This window comes from Mesoplodon densirostris, chromosome 13 (assembly GCF_025265405.1).
Source record: "Mesoplodon densirostris isolate mMesDen1 chromosome 13, mMesDen1 primary haplotype, whole genome shotgun sequence".
In the NCBI taxonomy this organism is placed as follows: Eukaryota; Metazoa; Chordata; class Mammalia; order Artiodactyla; family Ziphiidae; genus Mesoplodon; species Mesoplodon densirostris.
In genome coordinates, this window is record NC_082673.1 from 81,986,135 (window position 1) to 82,009,800 (window position 23,666).

At 39.9% G+C, this 23,666-nt stretch overlaps 1 long non-coding RNA gene across 1 annotated transcript in view; it reads right to left on the minus strand.

Moving 5' to 3' along the window:
• The window catches only part of LOC132501046 (uncharacterized), a 98,968-nt gene that overhangs the window by 73,067 nt on the left and 2,235 nt on the right, over positions 1–23,666 (minus strand). Inside the window, exon 2 of the long non-coding RNA XR_009534122.1 lies at positions 21,642–21,723. This is a non-coding gene — a long non-coding RNA (uncharacterized LOC132501046). The remainder of the gene's footprint in view (positions 1–21,641; positions 21,724–23,666) is intronic.

The window sequence follows — 23,666 nt, forward strand, 5'->3', positions numbered from 1 at the left end:
GCAGTGCGCAGCTCTGGCCTCACCACTAACCCCATGACCAGCCAAGTGAGCACTATCTGGTGTCAGCAAAATCAACACAATCCCCAAACCAAGCAATGCACAACTTCATTCTATTGACTAAGACTCAGGTCTTTATCAGAGTATCTACAATGTAAACTCTTTAAATATGACAACCAAGAAGTCGCCTGGCCCAGAAAATTACAATCCCAAAAACATTTCACATAAGTAAAAATATTTTACATCCAGACATTTAACAAGTCTCTTATATTAACATAAAGTGTTATAAAAGTTTTGTCTATAGAAAGTAAGTTTCTGCCCACCCTACTAAGTAAACATTTAAAAAAATTAAAACATGTCTTTTGAAGGGGCTTCAAGTTATTGCCTACATGAGTCCTTTCCACTTCTCAGTCTAGCCATATGTGAGACCACGTGTGTAGTCTAACCTTCACTTCTAACACTGAGCACAGTGTCTGATACCTAGAAGGTATCCAAGAGGGATTTGATGAATTAATTAATTAAACAATCAATATTCAGTATCTGTTCGCCCTTCACTGTTAGAATATCCACTAGGAGGACTTCCCTGGTGGTCCAGTGGCTAAGACTCTGTGCTCCCACTGCAGGGGGCCCAGGTTCAATCCCTGGTCCGGGAACTAGATCCCACATGCTGCAACTAAGAGTTTGCATGCCAAAACTAAAAAAAAAAAAAAAAAAAGGATCTCACATCCCACGACAAAGACCTGGCGCAGACAAATAAATAAATAAATGATTTTTTTAAAAAAAGAATATCCACCAGTTCCTGTTATAGCCCATATTATTGTAGCACAACTTTGATTTGTAAAATCTTCTAGGGCCTCCCTGGTGGCGCAGTGGTTGAGAGTCCGCCTGCCGATGCAGGGGATACGGGTTCGTGCCCCGGTCTTGGAGGATCCCATATGCCGTGGAGCGGCTGGGCCCGTGAGCCATGGCCGCTGGGCCTGCGCATCCGGAGCCTGTGCTCCGCAACGGGAGAGGCCACAACAGTGAGAGGCCCGCATACCGCAAAAAGAAAAAAAAAAAAAAAAATCTTCTAAAAATTAAATACCTATTGGTCTTCTTGACTCTCCCAATCATGGACATATTCCGGTCTATTTTATGGACAGATATCATTACAAAACATGGAAGTCAATCATGAGTCCTAACTCAGGAAACACAGAGACCCTACTTGATAACATTTGAATTGTGAGCACACTAGCTGACCTTCCTTATTGCCTTGACCTTGACGTTTGCACACACATATTTGGTGGCAAGGGGGAGGAAAATATGCAGGTGTTTTCTGGTCAGACCTACTATTTGATAAAGAAGAGTTTCTTAGAAAGTAGTGGAAGGAGAACACAAAATCAACACTCCTCTAATTCCATATACAGTAGGGAAGATAAAGAACACTAACGCTGATGGAACACCTATTATATGCCAGCTGCTGTATCCCCATCATCTCGCTGAATTCTGAACTACTCTTGAGCCACATACTATTGACTCCATTTTAAAGGGGAGCCACTAGGACTCAGAGAAACTGAGAATTTTATTAAAGTCAGACAAAGAGAGAGCAGGGTGCCCAGCATCTGTATCCAGGTCTGCCTGGAACCTCGCCCACCTATGATGTCTGCTGGATTCAATATAATTGGTATCAATGTGTATTATTCAACCTGACACCCAATTCATTTACCCACACTACACCCTGAGAAGGCAGGAAAGAGGTATGTTTTAAATTATTTCCGTAATGAGATTCGAAAGTCAGAGGAATTAGAGAGAAGACCATCAACAGATTTCAGGGAGATTGTCAAATACTACATATGTGTGCCAGGTTATAGAGGCTAGTAGTGGCTTTCAATCCTAACCTGTCTATTAAAAAGACACACAGTGCCAACTACTATTTATTATTAAACCTATTTAAAGGGGCTTGCTGTAGCACTGATTCTCAGGAAAAGAGATCACCAACGGGATGACATTTTTTTAAAGTCTTTCATGATTTACATATGCCTCCCTAAGGAGCCTGCCTCTTGACAGCCTTTGAGAATCACTGAAAGGGAAGTAAGAAGGTTGTTTTGTCATTTTGTTTTATTGTTGATGTCATTGTTGTTGTCTCCCTGAGAAGAAAGATCAACCGGGTTACATCATATCACAGAAATCAAATGAATGATCTACTTTTAAACTCATTCCACTCACTGTATTTCCTATACATGATGCTATATCTAATACTATTACACCCTGTCCTACTCAGAGTGAGGGTCATTGGTGAGCAGCACCAGCACCAGCTGGAGCTTGTTAGAAATGCAGACTCCCAGACCCCACTCCCTTCCTATTGGCTCAGAGCTTGCGTCTTAACCAGATCCACAGGGGATTCTTAAACATTTCAGCTTTTGAGAAGCCCTCAAAAGGGCTTGTAGTGTGTAGTGGTCCACACTACACCTAAATACTCCCCCATCTCTCCTCATTAGTCTCAAGGGAGCATCCCTCATATGTATTCCCACAGCAATTCACAAGCTCCTCATCACACGTGTAGGGCACTGTGTTGAAACTGTATGATTAAAGATCTCTCTTTCTTGCCTGGATGTAAGCTCTATCAAGACAAAATCAGTGCCTTCCATGCTCACCACTATGATTGCTGGCACCTAACAATGCCTGGCACAGAAAGTTTTCAGTAAATATTTAGGAATCCCACAGGAGTGTGAGCTTCTCAAGGTCAAGCACCACATTATAAGTATTTGTGCACCTTTAAAACCTACAACGTTCTGGCATATAATAAATGCTCAATTTGTGTTGATCTCCTGAATATGTGCCTGATGCATCCCAGAAAATGGAATGGACTGAAAGTGCCTGCTGTGTTAAATGTCACATTTGTCGAGCCTTCTCTGATGTCTTCCTGTCCTGATTAAGTGCCAATTTCCCTGTGTCTTTACATCTTGTTGCTTATTAATAATAACAGCAATAAACACTTGAATAGTTCTTCTCAGTCTGTAAAGTAACTTTATCTTCACAATTTCATTAATTCTTAGATTGACACAATGAAATAGTGTTCTTGATACTTAAGCTGTGAAGTTCCACTAACACCTTGATAGTTGAAGAGTCAGATTCAAAAAGTGTGTGTGATTTTCCCAATGTCACAAAGCTGTTCAGAGACAGGGTTGGGATGTGTCTTAGATCTTCTGGTCCGGTGCTCTCTCCCACTCTGCTACCCTGATTATTGTAATCAGATGGCATCTGATCTTTTAGGAAAGTTACTCAGATATTTGCTGAGACATGGTTTTAGTTTATGTCTTTGTTATAACTATTTCATCCAGCTATGCATACTGTCATTATTTAAAAGAAATGCATTTGTTTGGTTTGCAGTAAGTGCCTTCTTCAGCTATGCATTCATTTATTTATTCAACCATTCATTTATCCAACAACTTTTCATTGACTTATTTGGACTGTGCCAGCCCAAGAGTGATCATTCAATATTTGGGTTTTGTTTTTTGTTTGGCTGGTTTTAATTATTTGTTTGTTTTGGCTGCGCCGGGTCTTCATTGCGGCATGCGGGATCTTTAGCTGCAGCGGTGAAGACTTCTTAGTTGCGGCATGCAAACTCCTAGTTGCAGCAGGCATGTGGGATCTAGTTCCCTGACCAGGGATCGAACACAGGCCTCCTGCATTGGGAGCATGGAGTCTTACCCACTGGACCACCAGGGAAGTCCCTCAATATTTGTTTAATTGAACTGATTAGCTTCCTTTGATCAATACTGATGATTTGGGTTTCTGAGATCCACTGATAAAATAACCACACTGCTAAATGAAAATTATAAAGTCATCGAACATTAGAGCTGGCAGACGCCTTTAGAGATTACCTCCTCTAACCCACACTTCTGGCAGATGAAGAGGCTGAGCATCAGAGAGGAAGAGTGACATGCCTGACTTCACATTACAAAATGTTTTATGTAGCTTTTCCTGTAGGGACCTGAATTATCTGTCTGATATGCTTGCATTGATCACAAGCCAGGTTGTTGACAGATCCCCACTTAACTTGGGCATAGAATCAAATAATTTAAAAATACCACAAAGCCCCCATATAATAGTTAAATGCCTTCTAAAGCTTGCAGCTGACAATGTACTCATATTGCTGATCCTAAGAGAAATTTGGAATGACTGGGATGGACTGCCACATATAAATATTCATGATACAAACTCATCAAGCCTTGAACAAGAACATATGTGAATAATTAACAAGGTGGTGATTTGTAGTATCATGGTAATAGATAACCTGGCGCCTAATAAGAGGCTAACTGAAGCTGTTTCTCCTTTTACAAGGCAACAAGAAATTCAAGACAGTAAATTGTAGAGTTTGTTATCACTTTAGTGATATAGTTTTGGAAGTTGAATCCTCAAGAAACAGTTTTTCTTCTAAAGTAGTTACTCATTATTGCTAGAGCTGTATTTAACATAATACATTCTAAGCTTTTAGAGAAAGTGACACAAAGCCATAATTATGCAGTGTATTCACTAATTTCTGTGATTAATATTGTTCTTTTCCTTCTTTTCCACAGTATATCTAAGAAAAAGTAACACTGACTCTTTTTGCTGTTTGATTCAGTTTTAGAACTCTTTTTGCCGTTTGATTCAGGGTTACTTTCAGCTTGCCTCTGTGATTTCACCTGACATCTTCATTTTAATCTCCCATCTGTAGGCTGTGATCTGTGTCTTCACCAAGAGGCAGCAAGCAAGGAGAAGCAGCAAAGGGAAGAGAAAGACTTAGTATTTCTCACCCAGCTGCTTTTCCTTAAGAACAAAAATTCCCTCCGTCTTTTTCACCTTACAAAGAAGAAAATCTGAGAAACAGTTTCATGTGCATCCTAGAAAGGTATAGTCCAGTATCTATCTCTATCTCTCCATCTCCCTCCGCTCTTCTCAGAAAAAAAAAAAGAAAGAAAGAAAAGAAAAGGCTACTTTTTTCTCTTACAAGAAAATGATGACTTTGGAAAGACTTTTGAAACCATCAACTTTTAAAGCTATCAACTTTTAAAGCTAAATACATGTCTACCCTATGACTCTGCAATTCCATTCCTTGGGATAGAGAAATGAATATATTTGTCTACCAAATGAGAAGGACAAGAATTTCATAGCAGTTTTATTCATAATTGCTGAAACCTAGCACAACACAAATGTCCATCTAGAGTGGATAAACTGCAGAGTATTAATAAAGTGGAATACTATGCAACAATAAAAGAGAACATCTGCTACCAGCAATATCACAGTTGAATCTCACAGACATAGCAATGCATGAGTGAAAGAAGCTAGCCACAAATGAGTAAACACCATATGATTTAATTATATGAAATTCACAAACAGGAGAAACTAAAATGTGATGATAAAAGTCAGACTATTGGTTACCTGATCTTGGGGTGAGAGAGGAACAGTGTAGGTATGAACCTAGAAAGCAGGATGAGGGATCCCTCTGGAGTGTTGAAAATATTATATATATAGTATATATATACATGTATCTATATTTACATATAGATGTAAAAATCCTTGATTTGTACACTTAAGATTTGTGTATATATCTACACCTCAATAAACATTCTGTTTCAGTGATAATTGGCCCTTTCCTCCCAACAGCGGGAAATTTCTGGAATTATGTATACAGTAGTGTTTCTAGTCTACTGCTGTTTCCCTTAGCAACCACCCACTTTGGATTATCCACATTTTTTTCATAGGGGAGTTCCTCTTAGGAAAGCATGTATCCTGACCACAACAAAATATTTTGAACTAAAAATTTAAACACAACTACAACAAAATATTTTGAAATAAAAATTTAAACACAACAAAAACATTTTAACAAAGAATTATTTTCATTATACATGCAAATTCAGGGCAGATGTGTTCAGAGGAATAACCCAAGTCCACCCACCACTAGAAGAAAAGTAAAACTGAATAAGGATTTCTGAAATATTGCAATGATTTCTCCCCCTGGCTTCTAGTCAAGACTGGCAACAGGAATACAGAAATGCCATGAGAAAATGCTCTCTGGGTACACATGACTAGAATTCTCAGACGGTGCTGGGTGACTGCGGAAATTTGACTCAGCTTTGAAGTCTAGGAGTACCACTTGTGGGGAAAAGATGAAGCCCAATTGGGGGTGACCCACTCTATCCTTTCTTATACACATGTCTTATCTCATTTAACACCTTTACTATCAGCAGCATTACAAAGTAAGGCTTATAGACAGTAAGCAACTTCTCCCCTAAAGGCAAACAGCTTTTTGGTTGGGGCCAATTGGAGTCCTCACTGTCTAACGCCCAGCTTCTGTGGCATGCCTCTTCTAATCTGACTGGTTGGCTTTCTTCATGTTGCTTCTAGACTAAAATATTTGGGAAGAGGCTTATAGATTACTTAAATTAGTCATGGCAGGCTTTTCCCAAATAAAGCGTGTGTAATCTTCTCTTTTTTTTTAGTCTATCTTGATGAAAAAAATTGCGACCTTATCCTGTCATAAATCAGATGGAACTAAAAGTGATCCATTATATTTCACACAACGTTTTATCATTTATCTTGCTGCCCTAATTTGTCCCTCCTGAAAATTTTGGAGGTCAGTTAATGGTCATGATCCCTGGCTTCAACCGTACTTACTGCCCTCAGGTACCTGTTCAAGGTACATCCTGTTAACCAGGCAGTTCACACCTGGTTTCAACCAACAGCCTGTCCCTGTTAACTGGCTCTGTGCTCTTGACATCAGAACTTAACAGAACCACATTCTGGAAACCAGCTTCCACCTCCCAATGCCCACTCCCCTTCAGACTCTACTCTCCAGCCAAACTTGCCATTTTTTCACATATAGCCTCCCAATGTGTTCTACAGGTATTGGAATTTAGGGGAAATATGTTGTGTGTTGAAAGTCTTAGAGGGAAACAATGCCTGAAAGAACTAGCAAATTGCTAGCCTTGCCAGGTTTTCCTTGACTCTCCATCAGTCTTTCTCAAGAAAGCTATGGTGCACTGGTTACCCAGACAGACCTGGGACAGTCTAATCAGGTTCTGTTGTCTCACGGTCTGTTTGCAATTGGAGATGCTTCTTCAGAGCATCATAAGTTCCTGAGGTTGCAAAAGACTGCACATCACGGGCACTCAAAGGGTATTTGCTGCCTTTATCTGTCCAAATAAGAATCATGGAGCTCTTTATAAGTCTGAGTATGTTAACCAAAGCCATAGTTTACAGATGTAGGGTAGCTGTAGATAATTTGGATGCATTTTGATATTAACAAAACTCTTTTTACTAAATAGCATAAGTAGAAACTGAAGGTTCTAGTTATTAAAATGGGAAGGGCTGGGCCATATAATAGGAACTACTGCCCACTTAGAAATGTTGAAGAAAAGCTTGTGACCTTCTCTCCCCCTCTCATACATGCCTCTGTCCAGGGAAGATTAATGGCCAGGTGAACAAGTAGCTCAGCCTCTTCTCTCTGTGGCTGCTGGCTTGTGATAAGGTCACTGGAGCAGGGATTCTTTGCTCTGCGCCAGGTGGACGAAGTCAGTTCAGGAGGAAACACTGGAAGCCCATTTTGGTCTTGGGCCCGAGGCATACATCCCAATGTACATTTGCCAACCATAAAGTTTATGAGAAAAAGTATTATGTGTGTGTATGTATATTGGACATATATTCCAGATATCCAACAAGTTCAGATAATGCTAGAGAACAAAGAATAAATACTCCTACCACTTGGCTTAAGAGCTAAACACTATACAATTTCAATTCTTTGTATATCCTTTCTTGTTCCCTTTCTTCTTCCACGTTTCCTATTGCAGAGAGAACCACCACTGAACATTGGGTTTATCATTTCCCTGAGTGTTTTTATATTTATACTACTTATGTGCTCCTTAACAATATCAAATTTTGTTCTGCTTATTTGTATACTTTATATACGAATAGTATCAATATTAACATGTTCATATAAAAAGTTTCTCTTTTTTTTTTACCTGAGTAAAATATTTTACTCAATATTATGTTGTCAGGGTTTACTCATGTTAATAGATGTATTGCTAGGGCTTCCCTGGTGGTGCAGTGGTTGAGAATCTGCCTGCTAATGCAGGGGACATGGGTTCGAGCCCTGGTCTGAGAAGATCCCACATGCCGCGTAGCAACTAGGCCCGTGAGCCACAACTACTGAGCCTGTGCGTCTGGAGCCTGTGCTCCGCAACAAGAGAGGCCACGATAGTGAAAGGCCCGCGCACCGCGATGAAGAGTGGCCCCCGCTTGCCACAACTAGAGAAAGCCCTCGCACAGAAACGAAGACCCAACACAGCCTAAAATAAATACATAAATAAATAAATAAATAAATTTTTAAAAAGCCAAGCATTTGAAGCCCTTTAAAAAAATATATAGATGTATTGCTAGCACATTCATCCTAACTGTAGTATTCCCAAGGATTAGTATACCATATATATATATATATATATATATATATATATGGTGATGGATATGTAGGTAGTTTCCCATATTTCATTATTATAGATGCACTACTATGAATATTCTGTGATATGTTTCCTTATAAACATATGTGAGAGCTTCCCTAGGGTATGTATCTCAGAGGAGAATTACTGCATCCTAAGGTAAGTGCATTTTTACTGTTACTAGATATTGCTAAAGCTGATATTTGGATCTCTGATTCTTAGTTATGGCAGATCCCATAGGAGAGGGGAGATGATTAATGATTCCTCCTCTCTCTACCTAAGGTAATCGTTCTTTCTCCTCTTTCAGCCTCATAAATACGTAATCATTTTCTGAGACTCTGCTAAGTTCCTCTCTTCTGTGAAAGCTTCCCTGAACCGCACAGGTAGAGTGGTCACTCCCTCATTTGAGCTTTCATGGATGGCACTTCCATATGAGACTTGTCAATTACCAAACCCTGTCTATACATCTACAAAAATTACACAAAGACTATAATCTCTAGAAGAAAAACCAATGAACAGACTCTGAAAAACCACACTGTAGGGACATTATGTCCTTTAACTGATTCCTAACCCGCCAAAACACCAACAATTAGAAAGGTTACCCAATAGTAGCATGCTTGCCATTCCCCTTGATCCATCATAGCCTCTCTTATTCAGAACACTTGGGTTCTTTACAGAAGTTGGAAGTGAAACCAATTTTATTAACTCTAACACCTATCAACACACAGATAACACAGTCCAGACCCACATTCCCCTTGCCATCTGCTTGACCAGAGAAGGTACACATGTAAAGCTATTATAATGAGAAAAATCCTTGTGTAGAATTACAAAACTGTGGGGCTTTGAAAGCTAAAAGGGCTTAGAGGTGATATCAGCAAAATAACCCTTTGATAAATAAGAAATTGTCTTTTGAGGTGATGCTTCACCTGAGATAACACAGCCAATTAGTAGCAAAGTCGGAGTTCATGGAAACTCATTCTCTTTAATTCAGCAAATATTTATAGAACACTCAACCATACCACATCTCTATATATATGTTAATTAGGCCAACCTGAGGAATTCAATTTAATTAAAACCATTTTCTTGCAATCTCCTGATATGGAATCTCATTGGAAAGATCAGCCATTTAAATACAGGAATCTTACTGAAAGGGACTTCCCTTCCTCCCGCATAGACTGGCCTATTAGAGCTGCCCCACCTTAGTGGATTAAGGGGCGAGGTCTTATTTTTGAATGAAGACTTAAGTATTAATTTGTAGATTATCATGTCAATTATTCATTGAATATTTCTGACTCATCTGTTTTTGATATAGAAAATGATTGATTTTCTATTATCCAAAAATGTCCAAAAAATGATGCAATCTGCCAAAATTTTCAACCACTGGCCTGTGTAACTGCCCCCAATAATTAAATAATAAAGAGTTGAATACAAAATTGAAGCTGTGCTTTGATTACAGTCCAGGAGTCCTGGTTGTTAAACACACCACTTACAAATTTTACTAAGTGACAGGCAGTTTAAAGGATCTCATTTAATTCTTATCATGGCCGCACAAGTTGGATAGTAATACACTCACTTTTCAGAAATGGTTCAGAGAAGTCACTAACCTAACTACATACATTATACCGTGAGTAACTAAAAGAACCCTCCTACTCTCACCCCACCCCCCAAAAAAACAAGAGCGTCTGTGTGGCTCCAAAGGTCATTCTCCTACTGCTGTATCATGGTGTCAGATAATACAGATGAATGGCAGGATGAAATAACAAAATAAGTAGCACAATTTTTAATAGGTGTAACCTGAAAGGTAGGTCTCATATTAGTGTCAAATTCAACAGAAAAGCCATATCCCCTCCAAAAAAGTCTTGGGAAGAACTGTAAGTGCTGACTAACATCCCTTTAAAAGACACCAAAGAGAAATTACATTCATAACACACATAAAATTTATTAAAATCTTTCATTTTTCTTCTAATATCTCATATAGTCAGATGTCCTCAATATTTCATCTCTACTCTCAAAAACATCCAAAACTCTCTTTCCAAACTCAAGGAGTTTACTGACTTTTCTCTCTAAGTTCCCTTGTTAGCCTACCAGATCTATGGTTCCTGCCAGGGGGAAGTTCTTTACTCCTCATAATGATAATAAGGCAAACATTTCTCCCTTCTTGCATCTGTCTACCCTGACCCTCATCACTACAATCAACATGCTGAGAAGTAGAAGAGATGACAGGAGAGGGAAAAAGGCCATAACTATTATATTCAATATATTATTGCATTTTATTGCCCACATATAGGTTCACAGAATGGGAATCTCTATTTTACTTAAGTAACAGAAGGACTTCAAACAAGAATAGTAACTACATCAGGTCTCAGAACAAGGGATTAGTTTAATATTATAAATACTAATATTTATAATATTAGCACATCAACATTGTCTACTCATATTCAAGATGCTAAAGAGTTAAAAAGCCAAATTCAAGTGTTCCCAATTATGAGACTTTTTCTCCTACCTTTCAAAGGTATTTCCTGAGGGGAGCAGCCATCCCTAAGTGTAAGCGCTAGGAAACCTATAATCAGTTTCTCTCTCTAATTGAGCACTTTCTTTCCTTAGATTTTGGAAGAAGCATGAAAATGATTTACTGATTTAGGAACTGGGTGGAGCAGACCACAAAAGGACAAAATCAAAAACATCTGGAATGAACTAGTTGAGGGAGAGAGACTGAGAGAGAGAGAAGTAGGGCTTTCAGATGAAACAAAGTACAGATGATTTGGCCAAATTTAAGCCAAGCCAAACACTCACATTAAACATTGCACTTGGGTCCGGTTCAATAGCAGGAGCCGGCAAGAGGGAGCGTCAGCCAGCATTGCATCAGACACACATTGTGCAGAGAGGAAATGAGTTTAGTCAAGCCAGCTGTGACTTCAAAGGGGCTGCTCTCCCGGAGAACAGTGGGAAAGGGTTCCCTCTTCAGTGAAGACTGCAAAGTTCAGCCAAAACCAGTCCAAAGGGAATGGACTTGAGGAGGAGGAAAATTAAATTCAATGTACGTGAAAGAATATTTTCCTTCCATGAAGGAGCTTGAGAGAAGAGGAAGAAACATGACAAGGAAGAGAGGTGACAAAAAAAGATTCTGACGCTCATCTGAGGACGGGAGTCCTAATGTGCATAACTGAAATGGGGTAGTCTGTGTATGGATAGCTGCTTTTCAGTTCAGGCACCTCGATGCATGAATCATGTTTCCAAATATGTGGGAGGAGAGGCCATTGGATTCCTCCCCCAACCGACCGACTCCCATAGATAGTTTCTTTCCCTCTTTGTATTTCTAGAAAACCACATATTTCTTTCCAATTATTTACTCAACACGAGTTTATTGAGAGACAAACAGTGGGTTAGATCCTGGAAATACAAAGACAAACAAGACAGTCCTGTTTTAAGAGTTCACAGTCTGAAGGAGAACTAGACACATAAATAGAGGATCATGGTTTTGAGCAATAAGTCTTACATTAGAGCAGTGATTCCCAAAGTGTGATCACCTGACCAACATCAGCATCACCTGGGAACCTGTTAGAAATGCAAATTTGCGGGCCCAACCCAAAGATACTGAATCAGAAAGCTGAGGTTGGTTTAACAAGCTCTCCAGGTGATTCAGATACATGCTAAAGTATCAACTACCTTGATAGTGAAAAGCAAAAGGGACTTTGGAGCAGAGATGCATACACCTGAGCCATTCCTGAGACGCTCTGTCATCTGTAAGTCACTTCTCGGTCCCTTCCAGGCTAGATTCTAAGTAGATTGCTCGCTGGTAATTCAAAAGAATGATACCCATGTGTATGTCTTATCTGTCTAAGTAAATTGTAAGAACTTTAAGGGCAGGGGCTGATTCTTCTTTTATGTGCTCTTTCCTTTCTCTTCCTACTTTCAGAGTTCAGTCCAATACTTAGGAGATCCAGGCATTGAAATTTACTTTAAGTAGTTAACTCAGAACTTAGAGGGGTGCAAGGGTTATACACTCACAAGGAGAAATTGTCAAATGTATACTTACAAATTCTTATAAGTTTCGTTGGTGGGAGGAGAACATAAATGTTACCTTTCCCAAGCACTCATTTGATGCCTGAGTCCTCTCTGTGATTTCCTTGCCAGGGGTTTGTTCTTCTTATGCTTGAGTACCTCCACTGGTCTCACTACCCCAGGGTGCAGTTTCCTTCCTTCCAGACAGCTCTGTTAGAAAGCTCTGGCTTCTTCTGGGCTGAATCTATCATCATTTAAATTCCATTTGTTAGTTATAGTCCTATCCCTTGGGAATCCACAGCAAAGATACTTACATATTAATGTGACATTTTTCAAGTATTTGAAGATAGTAATTATGTAGCATATGACATAGGTTAAACTCACAGACTCTGGAAGCAGACTGCCTGCATTCAAATTCTTGTTCTGTCACTTATGAGCTCTGTGACCTTGAGAGAGTTATTTACTATCTTTGCAGCTTTGTGTGTGTGTGTGTCTATATGTGCGTGTGTGTGTATATATATATATAATGGTGTTACATAAAAGGACTTTTGTAAGGAGTGCATGAATTAATATATGTAAATGTTCTTAGAACACAGTAAAGTGCTTTAAAAGTTTTAGCTATTACTAATCATCATCATTATCATAGAGAGCTTGTCAGATACCTGACATAGGCCATCTTTCTAATTCTATAGTCATTCACTAGGTGAGCCTATTCACTCCTTTGGGCTCAATCACCGTCTATATATTTTCTGAAAAATCTCTTCCTGCTGCTCTGAGCACACAGCTAAATGTAAGTGGCTAGTTGTGGCCACAAGGATTGTTCTGGCCACTATAATCTGGATAGAAATGACGAGCACTACTTCCAGACCTGGCCTCTAAAGCCATCCTGAGAAATCCTCCACTCTCTTCCTATTAGCTCATCAGCTAGATAAAGGCACAGGAACAAGCCAAGGACTCCAAGGCGGCCCCGGGCAGTGGTGGAGCCACACGCTGGAAGAAGCCTTAGATCCCTGAGTTAACACTTAAAGAGTAGAACTGCCTACGAGAACCAACAGACCACCATCCACATTGGGCTTTGTGTGAACAAAAATAAACATTTATTGCGTTAAACTTGAGATTTTATAGCCTATCATGACTACTACAGTGACTCCCTAATTTATCTCTTGCTCAGACTTTGCTTCTGAGCTTCAGAACTGTTCATTTGGTTTTCTATTCAGCCTTTCTACAAGGACCCTCAAATAGGGTAATAAGTAAGCTCAAGGCTTCTGAGATCAGACCATCTGTGTTGAAATACCAGTACTACCATGTACCAGCTATAGGACCATGAGTGAATTATATAAACTATTCATAACTGCATATACTTCAGAGCTGCCAAAAAATTAAATGAGTAGATGTATGTGAAACGCTCAGAATGGTCACTAGTCCATAGTAAATGTGCAATAAATGCCAGGTAGTATAGTATTTATGACCAGCTCACCCTAGGTTTTCATATGGATAACAGGTAGTTTCCCCACCATCTAACAGCTGTTAAAACCAGAAACTTGCAGCCTAATCCTGAATCTTTTTCTTTTTCATCGTCCCACATGGAACAAATCACCAATAGCTGATAAATTATACTCCTTAAATATTTTTCAAATCCATCCACTTGTCTCTATCCTCTTTTGCTCTTCCCTCCTCATCCCAGTCAAGGCCATCACATATGTGGCTGTATTATATTTGCATCCTTACTAGTCTTTTCAAATCCATTCTTCTACCCTTCAAATGCATTCTTCACATAGAATTGTAATGTTCTTTTTAAGCTCAAATCTGATATGGTCACTCCAACATTTAAAGTGTATTAATACCCTTCATACCCTCAGCCTTTGGTACATCCAAATTCTTGATCCATCACTTAAGCTTCTCATCACAACCCACCACAATGACTTCATCTCTAGATTTTAGCCATGCTGGGCTTCCATTGTCTTCATAAAGGTGTCATAGACTGTCTCATCATGCTGGCTACTTCTGTTTAGACTGATCTTTCTCCCCACCCCAAGTTTACCTCATTAATTCTGATCATCCTTTATATTTCAGCTCAAATGCTACACTCCTCAGAAAGCCTTCTTAGCAATCTCTGACCACACTAATTAAAGACATGCCCACATAGCACACACTATACTTCATTAAACTCAGTGCACTTGCCGTTATTTGTACAAACGTCTTCCCAGCTAGTCAGAAAGCTTCATGAGAGCAGGGACTGCATATGTATGGTTCTCTGTCTAGTATAGTGGTTTGTATGCAAGAGGGGCTCATTAAATTTTTTTAAGTGTGAGAATGAGTCTGTTTAGGTGGCTTTGTGTGTATGTATCCATGTGAATTTTTATTTACTTGGGTCTGGAAAGAAAGCCCTACAATCAATCTATGTGCCTAATTGAATTCAACAAACAAGTTTAGAAAACTCAGCATCTGACCTCTTTTGGGTTCAAAATCTAGTTGATTTGACTATAAAACAAAAACCTTCTTTTGTAACATAAAAACTATATTAGAGTATCACGCATGCATAGTAGAATGATTCTAAGCCTCCATGGGTGGGTGATGAGTTATCTGGGATGGGTCAAAAAGTAGCATGTTTCTGGCAACAATATTATGAGTGCTCTCATATTCTAAACATCAAACAATTCCTCCATCCACGGTTCACAGAGACTATGTGATGCCCGACCAGATCAAGAAATACAGGGGAGAAGACTGAAAGCAAACTGGAGTTCAGAATTAAACCAGGTTGCTTTTCTATCAAGAAAAAGTTTATGTCCATGCTGGTCCAAAATGTGATGAAGTATATGATTGGAGAAGGACTCATAGACAGATGCCCGATGAATAGTACCATCTAGAGAAAATACACTGTAAAGTGGACTCAGCATAGTCACTGAGTTTTAGCAATGAGCTTTCAGAGTCTAACTCTGTACCTGCTAACTCTGTTTTTGGTGTGAGTATGGAATTTCTCTCGGTAACATTTTTCTCGTCTATAAAATGGAAATGATGTGCCCCAAGTCATTGGACTGTTTATGACAATGCTAGCTATCTCTAAGGCTCAGGGAAGTTTAGAATTTTTCCTGGAGTAACATACTAATAACTGATAAAAGCTAGTTTTCTGTCTACAATTCTTGCCATTAATTCTTAAAGGAACGTCTTCTCCCTTACAAAAATCATAAAAATAAGTGGATATTGCCAAGAAAGAAACAAGTTAAGCTAAGGCTAAGTTCTACTGAGCACTCATAAGCACCTTGGTTATATCGGGTGATGTGTGTCCAATTTCAACCAACAGAAGATGCTCTCTGTTTTAGAGAGGTTTATGGTCACATTTTCCAGAAAAGTTGAAAAAGAAAAAGCCAAAATAAGTGGCCCAAATTCAACAGTGTGAGTACTTTCTTCTGCCCTCAGTCAAAGAGGAAAAATATTTGATATAAGCCTTTGGCTCTGGCAATAACTTTGCATTAGTCTCTGAATCGTGTGGGTTTTCTTTAGCTTCTTTGGAGTCACGACCAATAGTGCTGTCGCCTTCACTGGTTCTAATAAAACTCTGTGCTGGGTTTTGGATGACGTTCATTCCAAGAGGACCCCTTGTCAGTCCTCTCGTGGCCTTTGTTGTCCACAGCCGCTTGCAATGAATTTGGGGGCAAAGGTCTCCGGTTACACCCACCACTGAAATCAGATTCAGCTACACCACACGAGGAACATATTATAGGGTGGAATCCAGCATTCGTCCCCACAGGACGAAGGCAATAGCTTTGCAGCTATTCCCCAACTCTACTTCTGATGATTCAATGTAACCCATTGCCTCTTACACTGGAAACAACCAGGATTTCTTAGCAACTCTGACCTGAACAGAAAATAAAATAACATGCAGCAAAGGAGTCAAACTGAGTCTTGGGAATGTTTTCTCCAATAGGTTGAATAAGTTTAAATACAAAGACTTATAAACCCCTCCAAGTATTTTTCCCTCCTTAATAGTTTCAACCAGTGCCTTATTATTATTCACCCCGTGTTTGAATAATGGAACGCTTAGATCACTGTATTCATCAAGGGAAGGAAATGCTATATTTTCTGAAAAGCACTTTGAATAAAGCTTTCTCCCTCTGTGAGGCCATACTTCACTGAGTTTTCCTAATTGCTAAATGCATGGCTATGGCTTGAAATTCAAGAATTTGAAGAATTGTCGAACACGCACTGCACCAGTGAAATCAGACCACATCACATTCCAGGGCCTTCATTATCTAAGCAAACTATTCCAATCCCACTATCACTAATAGTAGCAAGATTTTATATCTGTATATATAAATATCAGATTATTGTAAATAGTGTTAAGATTATATATACATAAAATACATATGAATTATATATATAGGAAATCATATATATGAATATATAGAGAGAACTAGGAGATAGAAGGCCCAGGTTCTGGTCCTCAGGTGTTGCTACCCAATAGTAGATTGAGTTTGGAAAAGTTCTGAGCCTCAATTTCCTCATATACTAAATGAGTTGATGAGTTTGTCTTGCTCACAAGTCAAGGTTATTTTTTAGCCTTTTTTTTTTTTTTTTTTCTTTGCGGTACACGGGCCTCTCACTGTTGTGGCCTCTCCCGTTGCGGAGCACAGGCTCCGGACGCGCAGGCTCAGCGGCCATGGCTCACGGGCCCAGCCACTCCACGGCATGTGGGATCTTCCCGGACCGGGGCACGAACCCGTGTCCCCTGCATCGGCAGGCGGACTCTCAACCACTGCGCCACCAGGGAAGCCCTATTTTTTAGCCTTAATGAAAAAAATAATGAGGGTGCTGGGGCTCGGTGATGCAGGATATGTCCAATGACTTCTGGGGGAAAGGGATTTTCTTAGGTCGCGTGCACTATCAATCCCAGTATCAAAATAATTCAGAGGATTTATTCACTGTTAAATCCTCAGAATCTGTAATATCTTCTACGGGAGCTGTAGCAGAGCTAACTGGAGAGCTGAGAGCCCTGCTCTGAGCAGGACACTGCCTCCTCCTGTTTGCTGTCTAGCATCATTCTCAAGAAGTTAATTCAAGTGGGACAATCAGCCCATTGTTTGAAAGAAGCCCAAATTTCTTGAAAATCTAATTTTCAGGTCCATTCCCCTGGGTGAGCAGTAGTATTCACTTAATTCAACGCTTTATGAAAAAAGAATTAGAACTCAACTCCACTTGTTCCAGCTGCCTTACATGGTTATACATGCAGTAATTCTGAGTGTGAAATGTAAATTACTTGAAACAACCCAAATATCCCCCAAATCACTGGGGAAGCACATGCATTGAATGGATCATTATGCAGCCATGAAATAGTTATGTAAACTGTTTTGAGTATGAAGAAGTGCTCATGTTATAACTTTAAATAACAATGCAAGATTCGAAATCCTGGAACCCGCATTACAGGTATCCCCACTGTTCAGAAATCAGCTTTACACCACTTCACTTTTACTAAAGACCTACTTTAGTACCTGTTTCCACTAACCACAAGAAATTAGAAAAGGATTTTCACTTTTACGGAAAAAGGTGAAATGCAAAAATAGTGTTCAGTACTTGCTTTACAGCGAGGCTTTATAGAGGCAGTGGGCACCTTGAACAGTATATCCATCAACATAAGCAAGTTTGGTTGATCATGATGGACTCCACAGTGTACAAACAGCAAGTAGCTTTCTTCTTTCTTTCAGTTGTCCCTTTAAATCTGTACAACAGACTTACAGAGATAGGCCTTTAACTTTTCCAGGCCACCTCTGAATTTTACACACACACACACACACACACACACACACACACACACAAAATACCCTCTAGTGACCTTCAGGTGTGAAAATAGTCTCATTTCAATAATTAAATTACCCATCAGTAAACACCACCACCCACTAATACAATTTAAGATCTCACTCCTATGCCAACTTGGGGTCCTGCTTCCTGCCTCAGGGCCTTCAATAAGACACAGATACCCAGTCAGCTTCTTTTCTCTCCTTTCTTTTCCTCTCCTTTTCTCCCTCACAGGCTATCTCAGGCTGCCCCAGAGATGAGACAGGCTTGGACATCATCCGATCATTGTGCCCTCTGTGGTGGCAGATTCCCACTATGGATAACCTCTCCTTGAAGAGCTTCCCTAAGTTCATCAGAAATTCCACAGGAGCCCATCACCTACAGCTCCAATTACCTGGCCTGTCTCTCACCACACCTTTTCCCTCCAAGTTCCAGCCCCTGATTTGGTGGTCCACCTCTCTGCTGAGTCACTTAGCCACTTCCAACAGTCCTCTCATGGGGAGACACTTCCAAAACAGCCCAACCTATTACATGTAGGGTTACTGATTTATTTGAGCATCTGAGTGGTTATGCCATGGTCTAAAAGCTGCCTGTATCATACACTATCACTGACACAGACTCTGGGCAAAGTTCTGTGCCATATGCTAAGAGGATGTCAAAATGTCCCAGACACCAGATCTTGTCCTCCAGATATTAACAATCTTCTAGGGGAAAATGATGTGTTCACAACTAACTGCAAAGACTGCAGGATGAAACACCTGCCCCGCCCTGGTTTCCCAAAGCAAGCTTGACACCTAACTCTTACTTCCTTCCATGATGTTCCTAAACCTTTCTTTGACTGTCCCTATCTCTCCAACAAGATTGTGAACCCATAGCATGCAGGGTCTATGCTTGGTTCATCTTTTCCCCTTCAGTTCCAGCCATGGCTTATAATTGGAATACATTTGTGTTTGTTTATTAATAATGTGTTTATTAGGTAACTGAAATAAATATCAATTTTTTGAAGCAGTGTGAGGATCAGATAATTGTTTGTAGTAATAAGGTATTAGTGTAAAAACTATGAAATTTGCTCTTCGTTGACTTGTTTTTAACTCAACTCCACTATGGCCTCTAGTTTCAGAGTGATTAATGCCTTCCTTACTTATGGGATGCTAATAAATTTCAAGTAATATAGATATCTTGGAGCATTTGGTGAGCTGTGCAAGTGTTCTGCAAGTATTACTCATTATTTGAGCAATGGGCATAATAACACTAAGAAGACCTGAATTCAGAACTGAACTCTCTGACACTTTTTAGCTGAGTGCCTTCATAAGACCCTCTCTGAAGCTCATCTGGCTCATCTGGATAATGGGTACACTAAAGATTACCTTGTTGCCCCATTATGTAAATTACTGTAAGCAAAGCACCTAGAGTAGAGAAGAGATTTAATAAATGTTTGTAAAAAATCACATTTGACTTTATGAATAGTACTAACTCTATGGGGGAGTTGTAAGGCTTGTTCCATTGTAACAAGTACAAAAACAGCTATGACTTTATAGAAAAAGTTCCCTGTGAGCAAATTTATTCTATGCCGCAAAGCAAAATAATTGGGTTGCCTTTCTGGGAGATGACAAGCCCCTTTTCCTGGAATGGCATATGTTCAAGGTGATGACTGTTAAGATGGGTATGGAATGCGCATTAGACTATATGGCTTTGAGAATCCCTTCCACTTGAGACCTTATGAGTTTGAATATTCAGAAATTCATGATTCATTCACCCAACAAATAAAAAATTTCTGTCCTAGGTCCCGATCACAAAAATCCCTACCCACGGAGAACTTATGTATATTGGAGGGAGATAGACAATAAACACATAAATGAATCAACATTTAATATGCCAGATGATGATACCTGCTAATATAAGATCTAACATTTTTCGCTGGAGCTGAGTTTTAAACTTAACTTAGAGCAGTACTCAATTTCAAACCCCAGTGGCAGGAAGGCAAAGAGTTTCAAATTCATGGGCCTCTGAGTCCCAGATGTTTCCTTTTCCTATAACATTTAATATCATCTGATGCAGATGGATCCCTGGTCAGCTGAGGGAACTAATTAATAGTTGATAAGTTTCATCAGGGAGAAGACGATTTCTATCACAGGGGTTCAGTATCCTTCATCAAAGTGTCCAGGTGATACTATGAATTTTTCCCCCTCTGGTTAATCAGGAAGACTAAATCCAGAAGGAGGGTTAAACAAGGTCAGAGAGATGGAAAAACAGCCACAATTTGCCTTCTAGAGCACATGATGGAATCTATTTATACATACCTCCAGGGACACAAGAGAAAAAGACTCCGGAATGCACAGATAAGATTTTCAAAGATCCTAAAAAGCTAACTGAACCATTCAATCCACTAGGAGAAGATTAGTAATAAGAACCTGCTACTAGACAATATTAGGTTATTTCTTTTTATCAGAAAACCTCAGTACAATTTAGAATGGCAATTTGACACACTTTGCTTTATATCAAAGACTGGATTAAACTATGTTTAAACAGAGACACAGAGTATTTCTAGGCTTAACCTCTCATATAAATAATTCCTAAAATGACCTTGCATCTATTATTTAACATATTTGTTCATGCACAGACAAACCTAAGAGCTAAGCAAAATGAGTCTTAGGAATTCAGGTGGAGGTGGGAGAAGAATGTAGATTTTTGATGTCACAGGTTTTCATATATGTTTAACCCCTCCCAGTTGGGAGCCCTCTTAAACTTTAACAGGCATATAAGAGAGGGAAGTATAGGTTGCAATGTACCACCCATTTGCTCATTTCTTCACACACAAACATGCCAGGCACTGGCAAGGGGTCTGAGGCTCACAGGTCCAGGACAGAGAGGAAAACAGGTTCCAGCAATAGCTATAATAAAAGCTGGCTTGCGGAGAGCACCCTTAGAAAATTATGGAGTGTTATGGGAGTTCATGGGAGGAATATATCACATTAATTTTCCTGTCAAAGATCCCAGTGAGCTTAGTGGTAGCTGTACTCAGCTCAGCTGGCATGGGGGAAGGGAGGAAGAGTGGAATCACTGTGGTCCATTGTTCCAGACAATGCACCCAAAACTTCACAAAGCATGGTCCTCATCAGACACTGAGGGCAAATGCCTCTGCTTGTAAGGATGTGCCCACAGGGTCAGACTCCAGCCCAGAGACCCATCCTATAGTGCCAGACTTTTAGTACCAAGAAACCAAGTGAGCTGGTCATCCTACCTGAGAAGGCTGTGATATCGGGCAAGGTCGTTCTCCACACCTGAGCAGACCCTGACAGCTGGAGTGTGTCTGCTGAAGCCCCTCTTCACCTGGATATCAGCTCCTTCCTAGAATGAGCATCTGGAGCGATGCTTCTCCATGGTTACCACTCTTACCTTTGCTGTAGGCACTCCACCATTTTGTAGATAAGGAAACTAGGCTGGATGAATGCCAGTGACTTGCATGAGAATTGGAACTCTGTAAAATCAAAAGAATTGGGCCTGTGTACACGACTCATGTAGATAATTCTTGTTCTCCCCTTTCAGTGTCTCTATTAAAGTTGGCTCTGAAATGACTAGAAGGGACAAGGGGCTTGTCTCAGGGGATAGCGTCAAGGGTACATGGGGGGAGTCAGGAATATTTTTCTTTGGTCAGTTTAAGAAAGAGGGATCCTGGAGAAGAGAATGGGGGCCAAAGCTTTAATTAGGGAAGGGGAGTGGTCACAGCCTTTGGGGTCTACGGCGGGAAAGGGGCTGATGCCTGGACCTGGCCTGGGAGGACTGGTAGCCCTGAGGGCAGGTTTGATGCAAGGATTTGTACTCCCAAAGGTAGCTTTCTTTCCCCTTTTGTTAGGCCCCATTTTATAAGCCAGCAGTGAGATGTGCTGAATTCTACAGAATTGTTCACAAGAAGCTTTCCCGCTTTCCTAGAGGGAGAAAGGAGGCAATGTTAATGGCAAGGAAAGGAAGTGGCTGAAGTGAATTCCACAATTCCTTGGCCTTTTAAACCTGGAGATTACTAGTTAAAATAATTTGATGCACAGACACTGACCACCATTTTAATGAGGCCTGCTAACTGGCACAGAAAATTAATAATAATAAATTAATTCCAGAGAATTCCATTTTATGTACTCAATTATTAATGGTATTACAGTGTTATTAATGGTGTCAATTATTAATGGCATGAATAATTAAGAGATCACATCCATGCTATGATGTACAAGGGTTCCAATGTTGAGCAAATTGCCCAGAATAAATAAAGAAACATACCAGGGTTCAGACCTATAACATTCAGCCTTCAAACATGTTTCTTGGAAAAACTTGGTACATCTGTCATCAGGCTAATTCTATTGATGAGATCTCTGTTACCAGGACTCCTGCCCAAGTTTTATGTTATGGTAGTAACAAGAAAAAGGTTAGAGGATGGAGTGGGGGTGGGTGCATGTTTCTTTGGAAGTCCTGACCTTTCAGGGAGGACCCTGGCTGAAACTGGTGTCCATGGGAAATCAGGTTTGAGATCAGAGAGGGCTGTGTGAACTTAGTGAATCCAGAAGAGCTGATCAAGTAACCCCAAGGCTGACTAGTTAGTGTTGAGCTTAATTTTAAAGATGGCAGAAAACCATAATTCAAAGAGTTATGTACCACAATGTTCATTGCATCACTATTTACAATAGCCAGGACATGGAAGGAACCTAAGTGTCCATTGACAGATGAATGGATAAAGAAGATGTGGCACATATATACAATGGAATATTACTCAGCCATAAAAAGAAATGAAAATGAGTTATTTGTAGTGAGGTGGATAGACCTAGAGACTGTCATACAGAGTGAAGTAAGTCAGAAAGAAAAACAAATACCATATACTAACACATATATATGGAATCCAAAAAAAAAAAAAAGGTTCTGACAAACCTAGGGGCAGGACAGGAATAAAGAAGCAGATGTAGAGAATGGACTTGATGACACAGGGAGGGGGAAGGGTTAGCTGGGATGAAGTGAGAGAGTGGCATGCACATATACACACTACCAACTGTAAAACAGATAGCTAGTGGGAAGCAGCCGCACAGCACAGGGAGATCAGCTTGGTGCTTTGTGACCACCTAGAGGGGTGGGATAGGGAGGGTGGGAGGGAGGGAGACGCAAGAGGGAGGAGATATGGGGATATATGTATATGTATAGCTGCTTCACTTTGTTATAAAGCAGAAACTAACACACCATTGTAAAGCAGTTATACTCCAATAAAGATGTTAAAAAAATAATAATCATAAATAAAACAAAGACAGCGGAAACCCCAAACAGCTACTGCCCCAAACAGTGCAACCAGATTGGGGTTAGGGTAAGTAAAAATGAGGGAGGGACTTCAGGAAAGTATATTTTCAAGGGGGATGGGTCAATTTATCAATGATGTGAATGAGTATCCTG